The 15,570-nt window shown below is 45.9% G+C and overlaps 1 long non-coding RNA gene and 1 other non-coding gene across 2 annotated transcripts; both read right to left on the bottom strand.

The window, feature by feature from the left end:
• Positions 1-1,202: 1,202 nt before the first annotated feature.
• On the bottom strand, positions 1,203-6,349 carry LOC128403875 (uncharacterized). Its single transcript, XR_008328017.1, has 3 exons — positions 6,225-6,349; positions 4,049-4,167; positions 1,203-1,462 (listed from the first exon to the last, which is right to left on the bottom strand). It is a non-coding gene; the product is annotated as an uncharacterized LOC128403875 (long non-coding RNA).
• Positions 6,350-11,121: 4,772 nt separating this feature from the next.
• Positions 11,122-11,194, bottom strand: TRNAK-CUU (transfer RNA lysine (anticodon CUU)). Its single transcript has one exon. It is a non-coding gene; the product is annotated as a tRNA-Lys (tRNA).
• Between the last annotated feature and the right edge of the window lie 4,376 nt (positions 11,195-15,570).

Below are 15,570 nucleotides of genomic sequence, written 5' to 3'. Positions count from 1 at the left end.
TATCACCTGAACCAGTGCCTATCCGCAACCTTACAAGTTGTGACGACGCTGCTAAGCTGCTACGTGAAACCCAAATGGCAACAGCCATCAGCCAAGTGGGGAAAATTCCTGCCGTGCCCCTGTCCCAACGACAGACGACACACGACGGCATAGCAAGGTCAATCGCAAAATGCCCTAAATATAGGGAGAGGTGGATGGGTGTTCCGATGCACGAGCCAAAAGAGGAAGCTCTGGGTCACGTGCATAGTTATATATAGGTCCCTCGATCCGTTGAGACAGCACACCATTGGCCAGACTAAAACCAGCAACGAGGGACCTACCAGTTGGCTGTTGTGGCTGTCCAATATAACCACCCACACCAAGAAGGTCAGCCTCCAGGTCTCACAGCAACACATGCCCTCTTTTAGGGAGGACACACTTTCTGGGTATAAGCTTTTGTGTGCACCAGACCTTTACATATAGTGGGAGGGTGGGGTGGGGTTTTTCTCCCACTATATATCAGGGTCTGGTGACTTGTGTTTCAGTGTATCTGAAGAAGTATGCATACACACAAAGTGTGTTCTCTCTAAATGAGAGCATGTGTTGCGGTGGGGTCTGCTGAGTCACCCCTCTGTTGCCAGGTAGGGTGATAAAATATCACCCTGGCATTTAACTGGATGGCTGTGTTGCTGGGGGAATTTACTTGTTGCAAATTTGGTGGGAGGGACTGAACTGTTTAAATTCCGAGCACGCAGCTTGGTGCTTTCTCTTTCGCTGCGTGAGCCGGATCACCCGCCCACCCGCCCTGAGTTTGGAGGGTTTGCTTGACCTTGCTATGCCTGTCATGCGAGTGAGCGCTGAGGGCCTGTGACTCAGCTCCATTGCTCCCCAATATTGTTTCCCCTTACTGGCATCTGATGGAGTTCGGATGTTAGTTCTGTCCCCAGGCCGGGGGGACGGGGACAGATCGTCTTAACCAATGCCTAAGCAACCACTCACAGATATGTATTTTAATAAAGTTGTGGCCAAAATTATGCCAATAACCTTAAACAAAAATTTATGTGTGAGTTGTGAGTTATTTGTGGGGTGGCTTGGGGACCTTGACACGCAAAAGTTTATACCCAGAACAAACTTTGCTGTTGTTGTTGTTGCTGCTGCTGTTGTTGTGACTCAGCCTGAAAGCTGCAAGTGAGAATATGAAATGAAAACTCTGTAGAACCATATCACTTTAATTGTGAAGCTGATAAGTTAGATTTATTGGGTGGGGTGGGGGACAGTGGCATGAAAGAACCCATACATTAAGCAACTTCAGAAAGGGAAAGAATACACCGCAGTGTAAATGAGCAAAAGATTAATGACTGGTTAAAGGTACACCGGGGAAAACAGAGCTTCTTGGGAAACGGGCAGCATCGTAACTGTTTCAGGCCTGAAGAATGTCCAGAGATCCATCAATGGGTGACAAGCTTCTATTATTCAGGGTCGCCTGGATAGAAAGGAAGCAAAAAGGTACAAATCTAAGAGAGAGAGCATCAAAACAGAAAGGAACATTGGGTAGTGAGGTGAAGGCGGAGTGGCAGAGATGTTGAGAGATCCTTGATCCAATCAAATTGGACTTGTCTGGAAGGGGAGTCTCTGGATTTCTGACACCTGGGCCCATATACTCATCAGCCGTTACTCCAATATGTGCACTTCACATACCATCTCCCCCTTCCTCTGGGGATCATGTTCTCATTCAAAAAAAGGGACAAGCTCATCCTTCTCTCAGTAAGAAAGCTGTCAGCACAACATTTCAGGCAATGGACCAAGAAGGGTGGAACCAGGGAGCCCTCCAGATACATGGGTGGGGGTGCTGTTGTGGAGTACTGTACTGCCACATGCCATAATAATAATAATAATAATAATAATAATAATAATAATAATAATAAATAAAAATAATAAAAATAATAAAAATAATAAAAATAATAAAAATAATAAAAATAATACCCTGCCCGTCTGGCTTAGTTTCCCCAGCCACTCTGCACGGCTTCCATCCGAATATTAAAAAGAATACAGAGTCAGACATTAAAAACTTCCCTAAACAGGGCCGCCTTCAGTTGTCTTTTAAAAGTAAAATAGTTGTTTATTGCCTTGACATCTGCTGGGAGGGCGTTCCACAGGGCAGGCACCACTACCGAGAAGGCCCTCTGCCTGGTTCCCTGTAACTTGGCTTCTCGCAGCGAGGGAACCGCCAGAAGGCCCTCGGAGCTGGACCTCAGTGTCCGGGCTGGATGATGGGGGTGGAGATGCTCCTTCAGGTATAAAGGACTGAGGCCGTTTAGGGCTTTAAAGGTCAGCACCAACACTTTGAGTTGTGCTCGGAAACATACTGGGAGTCATGAACTGGCAGGGCACCAGGGAAGGGGAAAGGGATCCCGGCGAGGGATGTAGCTATGATTGGTATACACTGGGACAAGTTGAAGATGGGGAAGGGGAGGTTGGGGGCGGGAGGCACTCAAGGGACTTCAGAAGATGCTGAAAGGGCAGCCACCAGGGAAAGTTGACACATCATCAGAACCAAAGGTGGCCCCATGTGATGGCCTGAGATTTGGACTCGGATGCTGAACCTGAGGGATTCCAGCCTGCACAGGAGTCCCCGCCTCCAGAACCAGCTGAGCCGGGGCTGGGGCATGAGCCTGAAGGGTCCTCACCTGTGCCGGATCCTCAGGAGCAGACACCAGCTGAGTCTGCTCTGGTTCCTGAGGTGATGGAGGACCCATTGCTGGCAAATGCTCCACTCTCAGCCCCGTCAGAGGAAGCTGAGGTTGCCTCAGGGTCCAGTAACCCTCCAGCCTCTCCTGAGCTGCAGAGGCTCAGGGCAGAGAGGCGGAGGGAACTAAGATCCCGCAGGAGGAGTGCTCGCCTCCAGGCCAGGAGAGGCGAGTCACCTGAGGATTGGGACCACCCTATGCCTCGGGGCAGATAAAAGCTGGCCAGCCCCAGTCCCAAGTTGAGGGAGCAACATTGTTGGTTGCTAGTTCCTGCCTGAACCCTGTCCTGCTTTCCTGCCTGAGCTCCAGACCCGCCCTGGCTCCCTGCTTGCATGCCTGTTCCTGACTTCACCTGACTCCCTGCCCTGCACCCAGCTTCAGCTGCTACGGACTGCCTCCACGTTGCACCTTTGACCACAAACCGGACTTGGACCTCGTCTTTTGGGTAACCCATGGGACCAGCACACCCCATCTGCGTGAACACGGTGGGCTCTGAGGCATTGGGAACACTTTCAGAGGTAGGTGCGAGAACACAGCCCAGTTGACTGGTTGACCAGAACATGGGACTCCTTGGGTTTGAGAGAAGGTGGGTTTGAGAGAACACTCATTCAAGCCAGTAGCGTTTCAGATTTACTCCAGTCACCTAGCCCAGTTGGGGCAGATCCAGTTGTTGAGCCCAGTTGTTGGCATCAGCTCAAAGGCGTACTGACAGGGGGTGTACATGGACCGTTGAGGGAGGGAGGGGACACTTGCCTAGCTAGCCAGATCAGCCGAATCAACCCTGGTGATCAATGGGGCAATGGATGTTGCAGCCAGATGCTCCTCACCTCCAAATATATAAAATCATAACTACCTAATACTTATTGCAGTGGTGTTTGCTGCTGCTGAAATAACTAACTAACTATGGCATTATGTTCCCTACATTGCTGATTTATATTATTACATGTGAGGACCCTTTTTATAATATATATGGGGGCTGTTCTTTTTAGATGTAGGGCTGTAGCCAGCTAAGTTCTACTCAGTGTAGACCTGTTGGAAATAATGTATCTAAGATAGACATGCCCCCCCATGCCTAGGAGTGAAACCTAGGAATGAGTAAAAGAAAGAGGTATTTAAAAGCAGATCAGTCTGCTTTGGGACCTCCACTGGCCTGTGATTTTGGGACTGATCCCAGGATCCCAACCTTGGCTCTTCTGTAGAGGTGGGAACCTGACCTTATGGTTTGACTTTGAACCTTTCTTATTACAGTGGACCTGAACCTTTATTTGAACACCTCACTGTCTAGCATTGCCGTTGGGACTGAGGGCACTATGAGGACTTACGCATTGTTATGCCAGGGTTGAGCAAGTCGAGCATAAAGTTTACAGAATACACGTCATGTGGAGAGACATAGGCTATGTGTATGGGGACATTGAGCTCCGCTGAAAAGGAGGCCATGAACCTGAAATAATGTGGGGTAGAAAACATTATGTTAAAATTTAAGCAGGCAAATGCTGGTGTCTATAAATGCCCTCTTTAAATTATGATCTTAATTGTACAGTTAAAGGCATTGTGGGGAAATACTTTTGAAAGCATTAAAATTGGATAGATTAAATTATAATATACAGCTGCCAGAACTTTCACTTTTGTATAGATACCCCATTTTCACTTGCATTCTGCAACGTCGAGAAGAGAGGCCATTGCAAACATTTAAGGGGAGGGGGGAAACAGAAGTGGGGATCTCATTGGGGCTCCATCCATCATCTTCCCACATGCTCCCCGCCCCCCCCCCACAGGGAAAATGGGGACTTCGTTCCTCACCCACAGGTAGTACAACAAGGCAAGAATACAAGGGACTGAGTATGTACTGAGTTGAATAGGATCCAAAAGGCAGCAGTCTGATTGGTCCTAGAACAATAGGATTCAGAATGCAGCAGTCTGATTGGTCCACAGGAGCCACCCAATCCAGCTGCAGGTGGAAGGGAATCCACAACCTGATTAGCCTACAGGAGAATCCCAGAATTAGCCAATTACGTGGGGCCCATTGTGTAAATAATGTATATAAGGCAGACGTTCTGGGGGAACTTCCATTCCTCCTCACCACTACAAGCTGAATAAAGAGCATGAAATCCACTCTCGACTCCGAGTATATTTCACAAAGGATGTGTGAACTACCTTTCATGAGCTGGACAGAGGGGGGAAAATGAGGCAACGACCCTAGGTGCACAATTTTGAGGGGGCGCAACCATGCAGGTGGGCAAGGGGTGAGTGAGAGACCTTTGCAGTGAGACCAGCATGGATGTCTGAAGAGTCTCATTTCAATTTCCATCTGAGACATAGATCTAGGAAAGCCAACACAAAGTGTGAGAATATGAAGGTACATGGGCTGACCTGATGAGTTTCCTGGGGCCATTTTTTTATTTTTTTTGCCTCAGGTGACAGGCACCTTCCTCACCGCCCATTTTTACTTTTGCTTGCAATAAAATAAAGGCATGCAATCACAGTAAAAAGTGGCATTCGTGGTGATGTGTGTCACCTGTCAGATCGCTGCAGCTCAGTCGTTCTGGCATTGGTGGTGGTGGCAAGTGTTGTGGTTCAACACTGAGCTACTTATTATTTGAACAAGAAATATTTACCTTTGGGGGGGAGGGTAGGCCTCTGTAATCAACTTTAAAATCTAATTTCTTTGGTTTTGGACAAAATCTGTGAATCACACATCTCCATCTTGACTGTGAAAATGCCTAAGGTAAAGGGTAAAGGGACCCCTGACTATTAGGTCCAGTCACAGACGACTCTGGAGTTGCGGCGCTCATCTTGCTTTATTGGCCGAGGGAGCCGGCATACAGCTTCTGGGTCATGTGGCCAGCAGGACTAAGCCACTTCTGGCGAAGCAGAGCAGCGCACGGAAACGCCGTTTACCTTCCTGCCGGAGCGGTACCTATTTATCTACAATGGTACCTTGGGTTACAGGTGCTTCAGGTTACAGGCGCTTTAGGATACAGACTCCGCTAACCCAGAAATAGTACCTCGGGTCAAGAACTTTGCTTCAGGATGTGAACAGAAATTGCGCAGCGGTGGCAGCAGGAGACCCCATTAGCTAAAGTGGTACCTCAGGTTAAGAACAGTCTCAGGTTAATAACGGACCTCCAGAACGAATTAAGTTCTTAACCCGAGGTACCACTGTACTTGCACTTTGACATGCTTTCAAACTGCAAGGTTGGCAGGAGCAGGGACCGAGCAACGAGAGCTCACCCCGTCACGGGGATTCGAACCCCCAACCTTCTGATCGGCAAGCCCTAGGCTCTGTGGTTTAGACCACACTGCCACCTGCCTCCCTCGTGAAAATGTCTATTTCAGCTAATTACCCACAGAAACTCAAGATGCTAACAGTCTCAAGCAGCTCAACAATCCCAACTTAAACACAAGTCCAGACTATTAACATTTGAAAGCAAAAGCACGACAACACATTCCAAAGAGAGACATTCTTCCCCAAAGAGATTCAGTTAAAAAGGTTCATACCACCAGCAGCCGAAGAAGCCGAATATGAGAAGCTGGAGACAAAGGCTGCCGACAGACGCTGTTGGAACAGAGCTGTGTATGACATCCTTTTATAGTCCTTCATTCACAAGGTCAGAGTCCTGAGGCAGTCCTAAAGATCCAATTGTTATATGCAGTCCCTGGATATTTACAACCCTGTTTTTGACCATTAGCCGTGTGGGAGTTCCCTCAACCACATGCCAAAGTGATACCTTTCATCTGATGTTATGCCGCCTCATTCGGAAAGACTTTGTTCTTGTTAATTGCTGTGTGAAATGATTTTCACATACACCCCGCCCCCAGATGAGTGCTTTGGAGGCTTAATTTAAAAATAATGAGCCAATGATGGCTACAATCCTTACACAGAGAAATGTCTGGCGGCTGCCAAAATGGGCAGCTACCTGTTGCACTTTACTGTACTGTTTGTACTTTCTCGGGGCCTCCTGAACGGCATCGACACCACTGCCAATAGCTCTTGGAGGCGGAAGGATGTTTTAGTCATGTGCAGTTATGCTAGGCTTGAGATGGACGCAGCATTTTGGAAGTTCTCTCAGTTCCTGCTAATTCATTTGTGGTGGTGTTCGCAGGGATCAGCAACCTAAGGCCTATGGGCCACAAGCGGCCCACAGGGGTCATTTAGCCAGCCCACGAGCTGCCCCCAAACTGAAACGGCCACTCGGCGAATCCCTGCGCGCTACGCTAAAGCAGTGCAGTTCGGTTTGGTGTGGCGCGGTGTGGGTACTTGCTTCTGTGGTGCCGGATATGGCATCTGTGTAAATGCCAGAAATCGTGTCTGTACAGACACCGGAAATCGTGGGTGCCTTCAGATGTCATCTAAAAGTCTGATAGTTGTTTATTTCCTTGACATCTGATAGGAGGGCGTTCCACAGGGCGGGCACCACCACCGAGAAGGCCCTCTGCCTGGTTCCCTGTAATTTTGCTTCTCGCAGGGAGGGAACCGCCAGAGCTGGACCTAAGTGTCCGGACTTAACAATGAGGGTGGAGATGCTCCTTCAGGTATACTGGACAGAGGCCATTTAGGGCTTTAAAGGTCAGCACCTACACTTTGAATTGTTATTGGAAAGATACTGGGAGCCAATGTAGGTCTTTTAGGACCGGTGTTATGTGTTCTCGGCGGATTCTCCCACTCACCAGTCTAGCTGCCACATTCTGGATTAATTGCAGTTTCCGGGTCACCTTCAAAGCTAGCCCTATGTAGAGCGCATTGCAGTAGTCCAAGTGGAAGATAACCAGAGCATGCGCTACTCTTGCAAGACACTTCAAATAACTGCATTTACTAAATCTTTAGCCCATAAGGGGGATTGTTGGCATTCTCTAACTACTCTTGAATCCTTAATTGTTCCTATATCTCTGATTTCTAAAGGCTTGGTATCCAGTATTTACAAATTACTAATAAGCCAGGCAATTGGTTCTCCACCAAGTCTTAGGATAGCCTGGGAGGGTGATCTTAAATATCAAATTGAAGAATGTAAGTCGGATAAATGGGATCAGATTTTGGTAAATGATTCTTTAAAAACTGTATCTTCTCAAAATCCACTTTAAAAATCATACTTAGGTGGTATTTGCTTCCAGTAAGCCTTTCCAAAATCAATACAAATATTTCTCCACTTTGCTGGTAGGACTGTAAGACTATAGGAACTTATATGCACATATAATGGGAATGTGAGGTTTTATATAATTTTTGAATAAAGGTTTTTACCATTATATTTCAAAACACGGATCAACCATTAGCACCAGATCCAGCCTTGACCTTGCTTTCAATAGAAAGCAATACAAATCCCAGAATAAGTCTCTGGTCTTTTTATTATTAGCGGCAAGAATGTCAATAGCCAGTCAATGGAAATTTGCTTAACTCCATTGACTGCTTATTGGTTTCGTAGAGTCTGGGATATCTCACACAGAGACAACTAGAAAGGTAGCCAGGAAAAATCTAACTCAGATTATTTTCATGCTATCCGGTTTAAATTTTTGATGTAAGTCAATGCAACAAAGATGGAACACAGAGCCCCCAGTGGTTCAATTAAGTCTGTGGAAAGGATATATTTTAGAAGATTAGGATAAAGTGATTTCTTGAAGCCTTGGGTTGTGCTGGCCCATTTAGCCTAGGGTTACCAAACATCCCCATTTCCCGGGGACAGTCCCTGGATTTGTGAATAAGTCCCCGGACAAATTCCATCCCCGGAATGTCCCCGGATTTCATCTAATGTCCCCAGGACAGTTGGCTGGCTTCAGGAACTGCTCAGTAGTCCCCATATGATGGTGGTGCAGGGGCTCTAAGATGCAGCTTCCGGGCTGCGTCCACCTTCCCTGACCCCAGCAACTAATGGGATCCCTCAGCTGGGAAGGGAGGCTTCCCATTGCCTAATTAAGAGATCCTTGCCCCCTCCTGCTTGCACGCAAGCTCTGATAGGCAGCATGAAGCCTCCCTTCACAGCTGAGAGATCCCCGCCCCCTCCTGCTTGCACACAAGTAGGAATGGGATTGGGTCTGCTCTGATGGGAAGGGCGGCATCGCGCTGCCTGAGCCTCACCGTCACCGCCACTCTCGGCCCTCCTTCTCCGCCTTCCATGCCTGATCCACCAAGCACCGCTTCCCCACCACCACCAAAGAACCAACAACTCGGGCTGCCCAGGCTCATGGAGAAAGGAGATAGAAGCCTCGGAGGAAGGGGAAACGTGGTGGTTGAGGTCAGGGCAGCGGCCACCTCTCTGCCACCGCCATCGCTGCAGCATCAACATCCCGAACGTGTAGTCTTTATTTATTTAAAGTGTCCCCGGATTCATTGAAAGAAATCTGGTAACCTTAGTCCAGTATCCTGTTCTCACAACCAGATGCCTGCACAAAATCCGCAAGCACAACAAGGCTCTCCCCTCCTGCAGTTTCCAGAAACTGATATTCAGTAGCATTGCTGCCTCCGACCAAATGGCATTCCTTTTTAATTACAGTCAACAAGACTGCTGGATTGAGGTTTCAGTAATACACATTCTTTAATGCTTAATGAATCGACTAGTTGGGTAGGTGCCAAAAGGATCAAAGGAAACATTCACAACTCTTTGCCTGGCTCTTGTAACTGTAATGAATAATAATGAGGAAGTATCGCGTGTGCCCTGGAGCGAAATGTGTGAAAGATTATCTTTGCAATACTCCGAGAGGCTGGCGGCACATAGAAAGTACAAACAGTACAGCAAAGGCAACAGGCAACTGTTCCATTTGGCAATTGCCGCTCCACTACAACCGCAGCCAGCACCACCTTATTAGTGTTATTTTATTACACCTCCAAAGTATTAATCAAGGGGAGGCAGAAATCATGCCACACCGCAATTAACAGGAACAGGGAGTCTTCCCAAATGACACAGCAGCAAATGAAAGGAGTCCTCTTGAGATGGTGGTTGATGGGACTGCCACAGAGCCAAAGGTCACAGACATGATCGCAAGTATACAGGGATTTTAAAAAATATTTTTGATTGGTTTTTACAATAACAGATTCAAAATACTAAAAAGAGGGGGGGAAACTTTTACCATAACCATATATGAGATTCTCTGGCTCTTGTCACTACGTTCTCCACAGTTTCCATCTCTCTGAATTATCCATATTTTTTGTTTCTTTACAAGTTATTTTTAGAGTCCTGCTAACATTTCTGTTTGTTTACAATGGTCACCTAAGTAAGTTATAAATTTCCCCCATCCTTTTTTCAAGTCTTTACCTTCTGGATTCCTGAGTCTCCCAGACAGTTTTGCCATTTCAGCGTAGTCCAGCACTTTGGCTTGCCATTCTTCCTTGGTCAGAACTGTTAGTTCTTTCCATCTTTGGGCTAGTAGCATCCTTGCAGCCATTGTCACACACATAAACAGTCTTTTCTGGTCTTTTGGGATACCGGAACCTGTAATTCCTAATAGAAATGCTTCTAGCTTTTTGACAAATGTTATTTTAAACATTTTTTTTCAATTCATTGTATATAAATTCCCCCAAAGACTTTATATTGCATGACCACCACATATGATAAAAGGTACCCTCATTTTCTTTGCACTTCCAACAAATATTGGAGCTTGTTCTATACATTTTGGATAACTTAGCAGGAGTCAGATACCACCAGTACATCATTTTCCTATAATTTTCTTTGAGCGTACAACATGCTGTGAATTTCAAATCTATTCTCCATAGTCTCTTCCAATCTGCCACTTGTATGTTATGTCCTAAGTCCTTTGCCCAGTTTATCATATCTGATTTAACCTGTTCATCCTTTGTATGCCACAAGTATACAGGGATTGAAGTGAGACTGCAAATGACAATTGGATCTCCTGGACTGACTCGAGAACGTGAAGCTGTGAACGAACAGAAATAAATGATTCCTCAATGAGCTATTTTACCACTCAGCCTTCTTGGCCTTCTTGAAGCTGCTCACCTTAGAAATACAGTGGTACCTCGGGTTAAGAACCTGATTTGTTCCAGAGGTCCGTTCTTAACCTGAAACTGTTCTTAACCTGAAGCACCACTTTAGCTAATGGGGCCTCCCACTGCTGCCGCACCGCCAGAGCACGATTTCTGTTCTCATCCTGAAGCAAAGTTCTTAACCCGAGGTCCTATTTCTGGGTTAGCAGAGTCTGTAACCTGAAGTGTCTCTAACCTGAAGCATCTGTAACCTGAGGTGCCACTGTAGTGGTTCTATTGTCTCCATTTCATTATCTTATCTGTGGGAATCAGACTCAGGTTTGAGGAGGAGTGGTGGTTGCTCAAAACAGATGTGGTTTTGGGGATGATGTGGATGAAATAACCATTCATAGAATTGTAGAATTGGAAGGGATCACAAGGGTGATCTAGGCTGGATGTTCTACAGCACCTGCAAATGCAGGAACCTTTTGCCAAACGTGGGGCTTGAACCCACAACCTTGAGATTAAGGGCCTCATGCTCTACCAACTGAGCTATCCCAGCTTCATGCTTTCCCACTTATTATATGGCATTCAACCAAGATCAAAAATCTAATATGGACGTTCCTAATGAATTGTTCTGTACCCAACATTCCATATTTGCTTTGGACTCAGCCCCCAATAAGCCCAACTCACTCTGGGCCAAACTAGAGACAACACACAACACCCTGGATCCATATCCCAAATTGGTTGGGGCAGGGGGTAATGTTTAATGAGGCGGCTTAAAAAACAAACGCCCAACTAAACATATGGCTGGAAGCAGACAGGGCAAAGTGTCACGAACATGCCAAGCCAAAGCCAGGAAGTACAGCCTGAGATAGAAAGCAGTCAAACAGAGGGAGAACAGAGACGCATGCAGATTTCTCAGACAACTGGAACTAGTGGGCATACAAACCCTCCTCTCTCGGGAGTTGGTAGGAATGCAGCTTATCAGCTCAGAAAGGGCGGGCTGGATGGTAGCCAGCTCTCTCAAGAATCTCAGTCACTCTCGGCCCACAGGAGGGGGAGTAGTTCTTCACCGGAAAGGGAGTTTGCTGACCCTATTAGTCCCGAGACTAGATGAATGGGGACGCTCTTAGACAGAAAACAAACCATGAAAAGTAAGGGTCAGGATTTCAGGCTATTCTGCAGGTCCCGGAAGTACTCTTCAGAAGAGTCAACTTGATTTGATGCATGGCTGCTCGGCGGGAGTGCTTGCGGCGAACAACTTGTTTTGCAATACATCTTCAAGCTAAATACGTCTTGTGTGCTGTGTTAGCAAGCCGGCAGCCGGCTAGCTCCTGACAGAAAGGAGACATGGTGTCTCTCTCCCCCAATCCCCATGGGGGTTAATTTCTGCAGGGTGGTCTTTCACAAGTGTTTTTTTTTCTCTCTCTCTCCAAAGAAAGCATGCTTGGGAAGAAGCACCTGGCAAGTATGATTGCCTCCTTTCAACAGCTGTTGAGTGGAGACATTGAAAGCCAGTGTGGTGTAGTGGTTAAGAGCGGTAGACTCGTAATCTGGGAAACCGGGTTCACTTCCCCACTCCTCCACATGCAGCTGCTGGGTGACCTTGGGCCAGTCACACTTCTCTGAAGTCTCTCAGCCCCACTCACCTCACAGAGTGTTTGTTGTGGGGGAGGAAGGGAAAGGAGAATGTTAGCCACTTTGAGACTCCTTCGGGTAGTGATAAAGTGGGATATCAAATCCAAACTCTTCTTCTTCTGTGGGACACCGCTTCACCAGTGGGGCAGCAGGCAAGAGGCAGTGTCATGTAGCATTGGGCTGAAAAGGGCTTCATGCTCCAAAGAAGTACCCCACACCTAAAGGCATCCATCTGCCACCCCTTCTCTTGGGAAGACACAGCCAGCAGTTTGGTAGGGCTCAGCCTTTTGTGGGTTATCCTGCCCAATTCCTGCTTCTACGTTCTGTCTGATTCTTATCCTCTTAACAGCCCCAGATGAACCCAGTCTGTCCTACCTGGTCAGCATCCATCTTGAACTATTTCAACCTGACTTAATTGATGCCTGGATCCTTATGATTAAGCCCAATTTGATTTGGTATTTGGGTCATGGTGTGCATCCAGTGCTACTCCTACTCAGAGCAGTTCCACTGGCATTAATGAAGTTGACTAGCGTGGGTCCTTTAATTTCAATGGTTTTACTCTGAATAGAACTTAGTGCTTAGCACATAGCAACCTATTATGATAAAGCGCACTCAAGCTGCTTCATCCAATGTTCAGAATGCATAGAAAGGTACAAATTTATGCTAAATCATGCTCCAGATAGAAGTGAATCCACAACCTGATTGGCTTACAGTAGAATTCCGGAATTAGCCAATCATGTGCAGCCCATTGTGTAAATAATGTATATAAAGCAGATACTTTGAGGGGACTTTCATTCATTCCTCCTCACCACTATGAGCTGAATAAAGAGCATGAAATCACTTCGCGACTCTGAGTATATTTCAGCTACCAAATCCATAAAAGGCTAAGAATCAAAGTGCAAAAATTTCAAAGTACAAATCACACTGGTCTGCTGTTCTTCTGAACATTCTCTGCTGGATCAAAGCAAAGGTGCATCTAGCCCAGCAGCCAACCAGAGGTTTCCAGAAATCCTAAAAACAGGGAATTCAGGGAAGAAATAGACCACTATTATTATCTTATATGAATGTGGAGGCCAGAGAAAAGGATGTCAATGAATCCACTTATTGCTGGCTGTTGAGTGACCCCCTGTGGGAATTAATAATGACCGGTCTTTCTGAGCACTTTATAGTATAAGGCATGGGTTGGCAAACTAAGGCCTGGGGCCCAGATCCAGCCCAATCACCTTCTAAACTGGGCCCATGTACGGTTTGTGAATCAGTGTGTTTTTACATGAGTAGAATGTGTGCTTTTATTTAAAATGCATCTCTGGGTTATTTGTGGGGCATAGGAATTCACTCATCCCCCCCCCATATAGTCCAGCCCCACACAAGGTCTGAGGGACAATGGACCAGCCCCCTGCTGAAAAAGTTTGCTGAGCCCTGGAATATGGTGTAGCTCCTTTCTTCCTCTCCAGCAGCTGCTATGAGCAGCCCAAGGAAAGAGGCCATGGGGTGCTCCCTTGCAGCCACAGTTTCCGCCAGCACTCAGGACAAGGGCCAGATCCTCCTCCTCCCTGAGACTGGTGGTGGCAGCACTGGTGGGAAAAATAGGGACATTCCAGGATCAAATGAGAAGCTGGGATGGCTTTCATAATACCTGGGAAATTGGGAAAGTTGGATAGTATGAAATGCGGGTGGGATCTCTGCGGTCTCTCAGATGTTCTTTGTCTATGATTCTCATCATCCCTGACCATTGGCCATGTTGGTTGGAGCTGAGGGGTTTTGGAGTTCAACAACATCTGGAGGACCATAGTTTCATTTCCCCTATCTTAAGTGGGTCTCAAAACAAACTTCTAGATTGTGAGGACCTCCATTGTATCTGGATCCAACTTCAATCTCATCCATTAAAGCAGAAGTCAAATGTATGTTCAGAATTTCCACCCGTCAAGGTGCAGTGTCTGTGTAAATCTTCTAGCCCTTTTGCCCATTGAAGTCTGAGAGGCTCGGCATGCATATTTGTGGTATGACAAGGTTAAAGCACATAAAGCGTTTAAAAACCATATTGTTAGGAGATCTCTGTTTAATGTCTGGATTAGATATAAGGATTTATTGAAAAACAAAACCCCAAGGTGGCTGTCGCCAATGGAAGCGAAAGCTCAGAAAAAGCTCAATATGGAGGCCAATTGGCCAAAATATTGGGAAATTTTGGAGCAAGAAGGGGACAGATTGAAATTACAGAGTTTTGAGAAGCTAAAAAATAAAGTGCATGACTGGTTACATTATTATCAGATAATGGAGGCATACAATCTAGACAAGAAAATTGGCTCCCAGGTGGAAAAATCTAAATTAGAAACAGAAGTGCTAGAACCTAAAACTAAGATTTTGTCAAAAATGTATAACTTGCTGTTGCAGTGGAATACGCAGGACGAAACAGTTAAATCTGCAATGATCAAATGGGCACAAGATATTGGTCATAACATTATGTTTGCTGACTGGGAACAGTTGTGGACCACCGGTATGAAATTTACGGCATGCAATGCCTTAAGAGAGAATATTATGAAAATGATATACAGGTGGTACATGACACCAGTCAAGCTTGCTAAAATTTATCACTTGCCCGATAACAAATGTTGGAAGTGTAAGGAAACTGAAGGTACATTCTTTCACCTTTGGTGGACGTGCCCAAGGATTAAGGCCTTCTGGGAGATGATTTATAATGAAATGAAAAAGGTATTTAAATATACCTTCCTGAAGAAACCAGAGGCCTTTCTTCTGGGCATAGTCGGCCAATTGGTGCCAAAGAAGGATAGAACTTTTTTTATGTATGCAACAACAGCAGCAAGAATACTTATAGCAAAGCACTGGAAGACGCAAGATCTACCCACTCTGGAAGAATGGCAGACGAAGCTGATTGACTGTATGGGATTGGCAGAAATGACCGGCAGAATCCGCGACCAGGGAGAAGAGTCGGCAGAAGAAGATTGGAAGAAATTTAAGGACTATTTAAAGAAATACTGTAATATTACTGAATTTTGAAGGGAGTTGGATTGAAATTAATGGTTTCTAGCTGTCATGGTAAAAGAATATGGAAGAAATATTTTTTCTTTTTTTCTTGTTTTAATAAGGTTTAAGCTACAATAATTTAAGAAGCTGAAAATAAAATAAAGGGTTAATTAATTGTGAAGTTAGGAGATCAGGATTTGCTGGATAAATAATTTGATCTAGAAAACAAGAAGGGGAGGTTCGAGGAAGTCAAAGGACGATGGTTTGGAAACTAGGTTTTGAAAATTATGTGTTTTTAATATTGTCTTTTTTCTT

This window comes from Podarcis raffonei, chromosome 16, assembly GCF_027172205.1.
Source record: "Podarcis raffonei isolate rPodRaf1 chromosome 16, rPodRaf1.pri, whole genome shotgun sequence".
Taxonomy (NCBI): Eukaryota; Metazoa; Chordata; class Lepidosauria; order Squamata; family Lacertidae; genus Podarcis; species Podarcis raffonei.
Note: the sequence above shows the minus strand (reverse complement) of the source record. Positions and strands in the feature narration are given on the sequence as shown.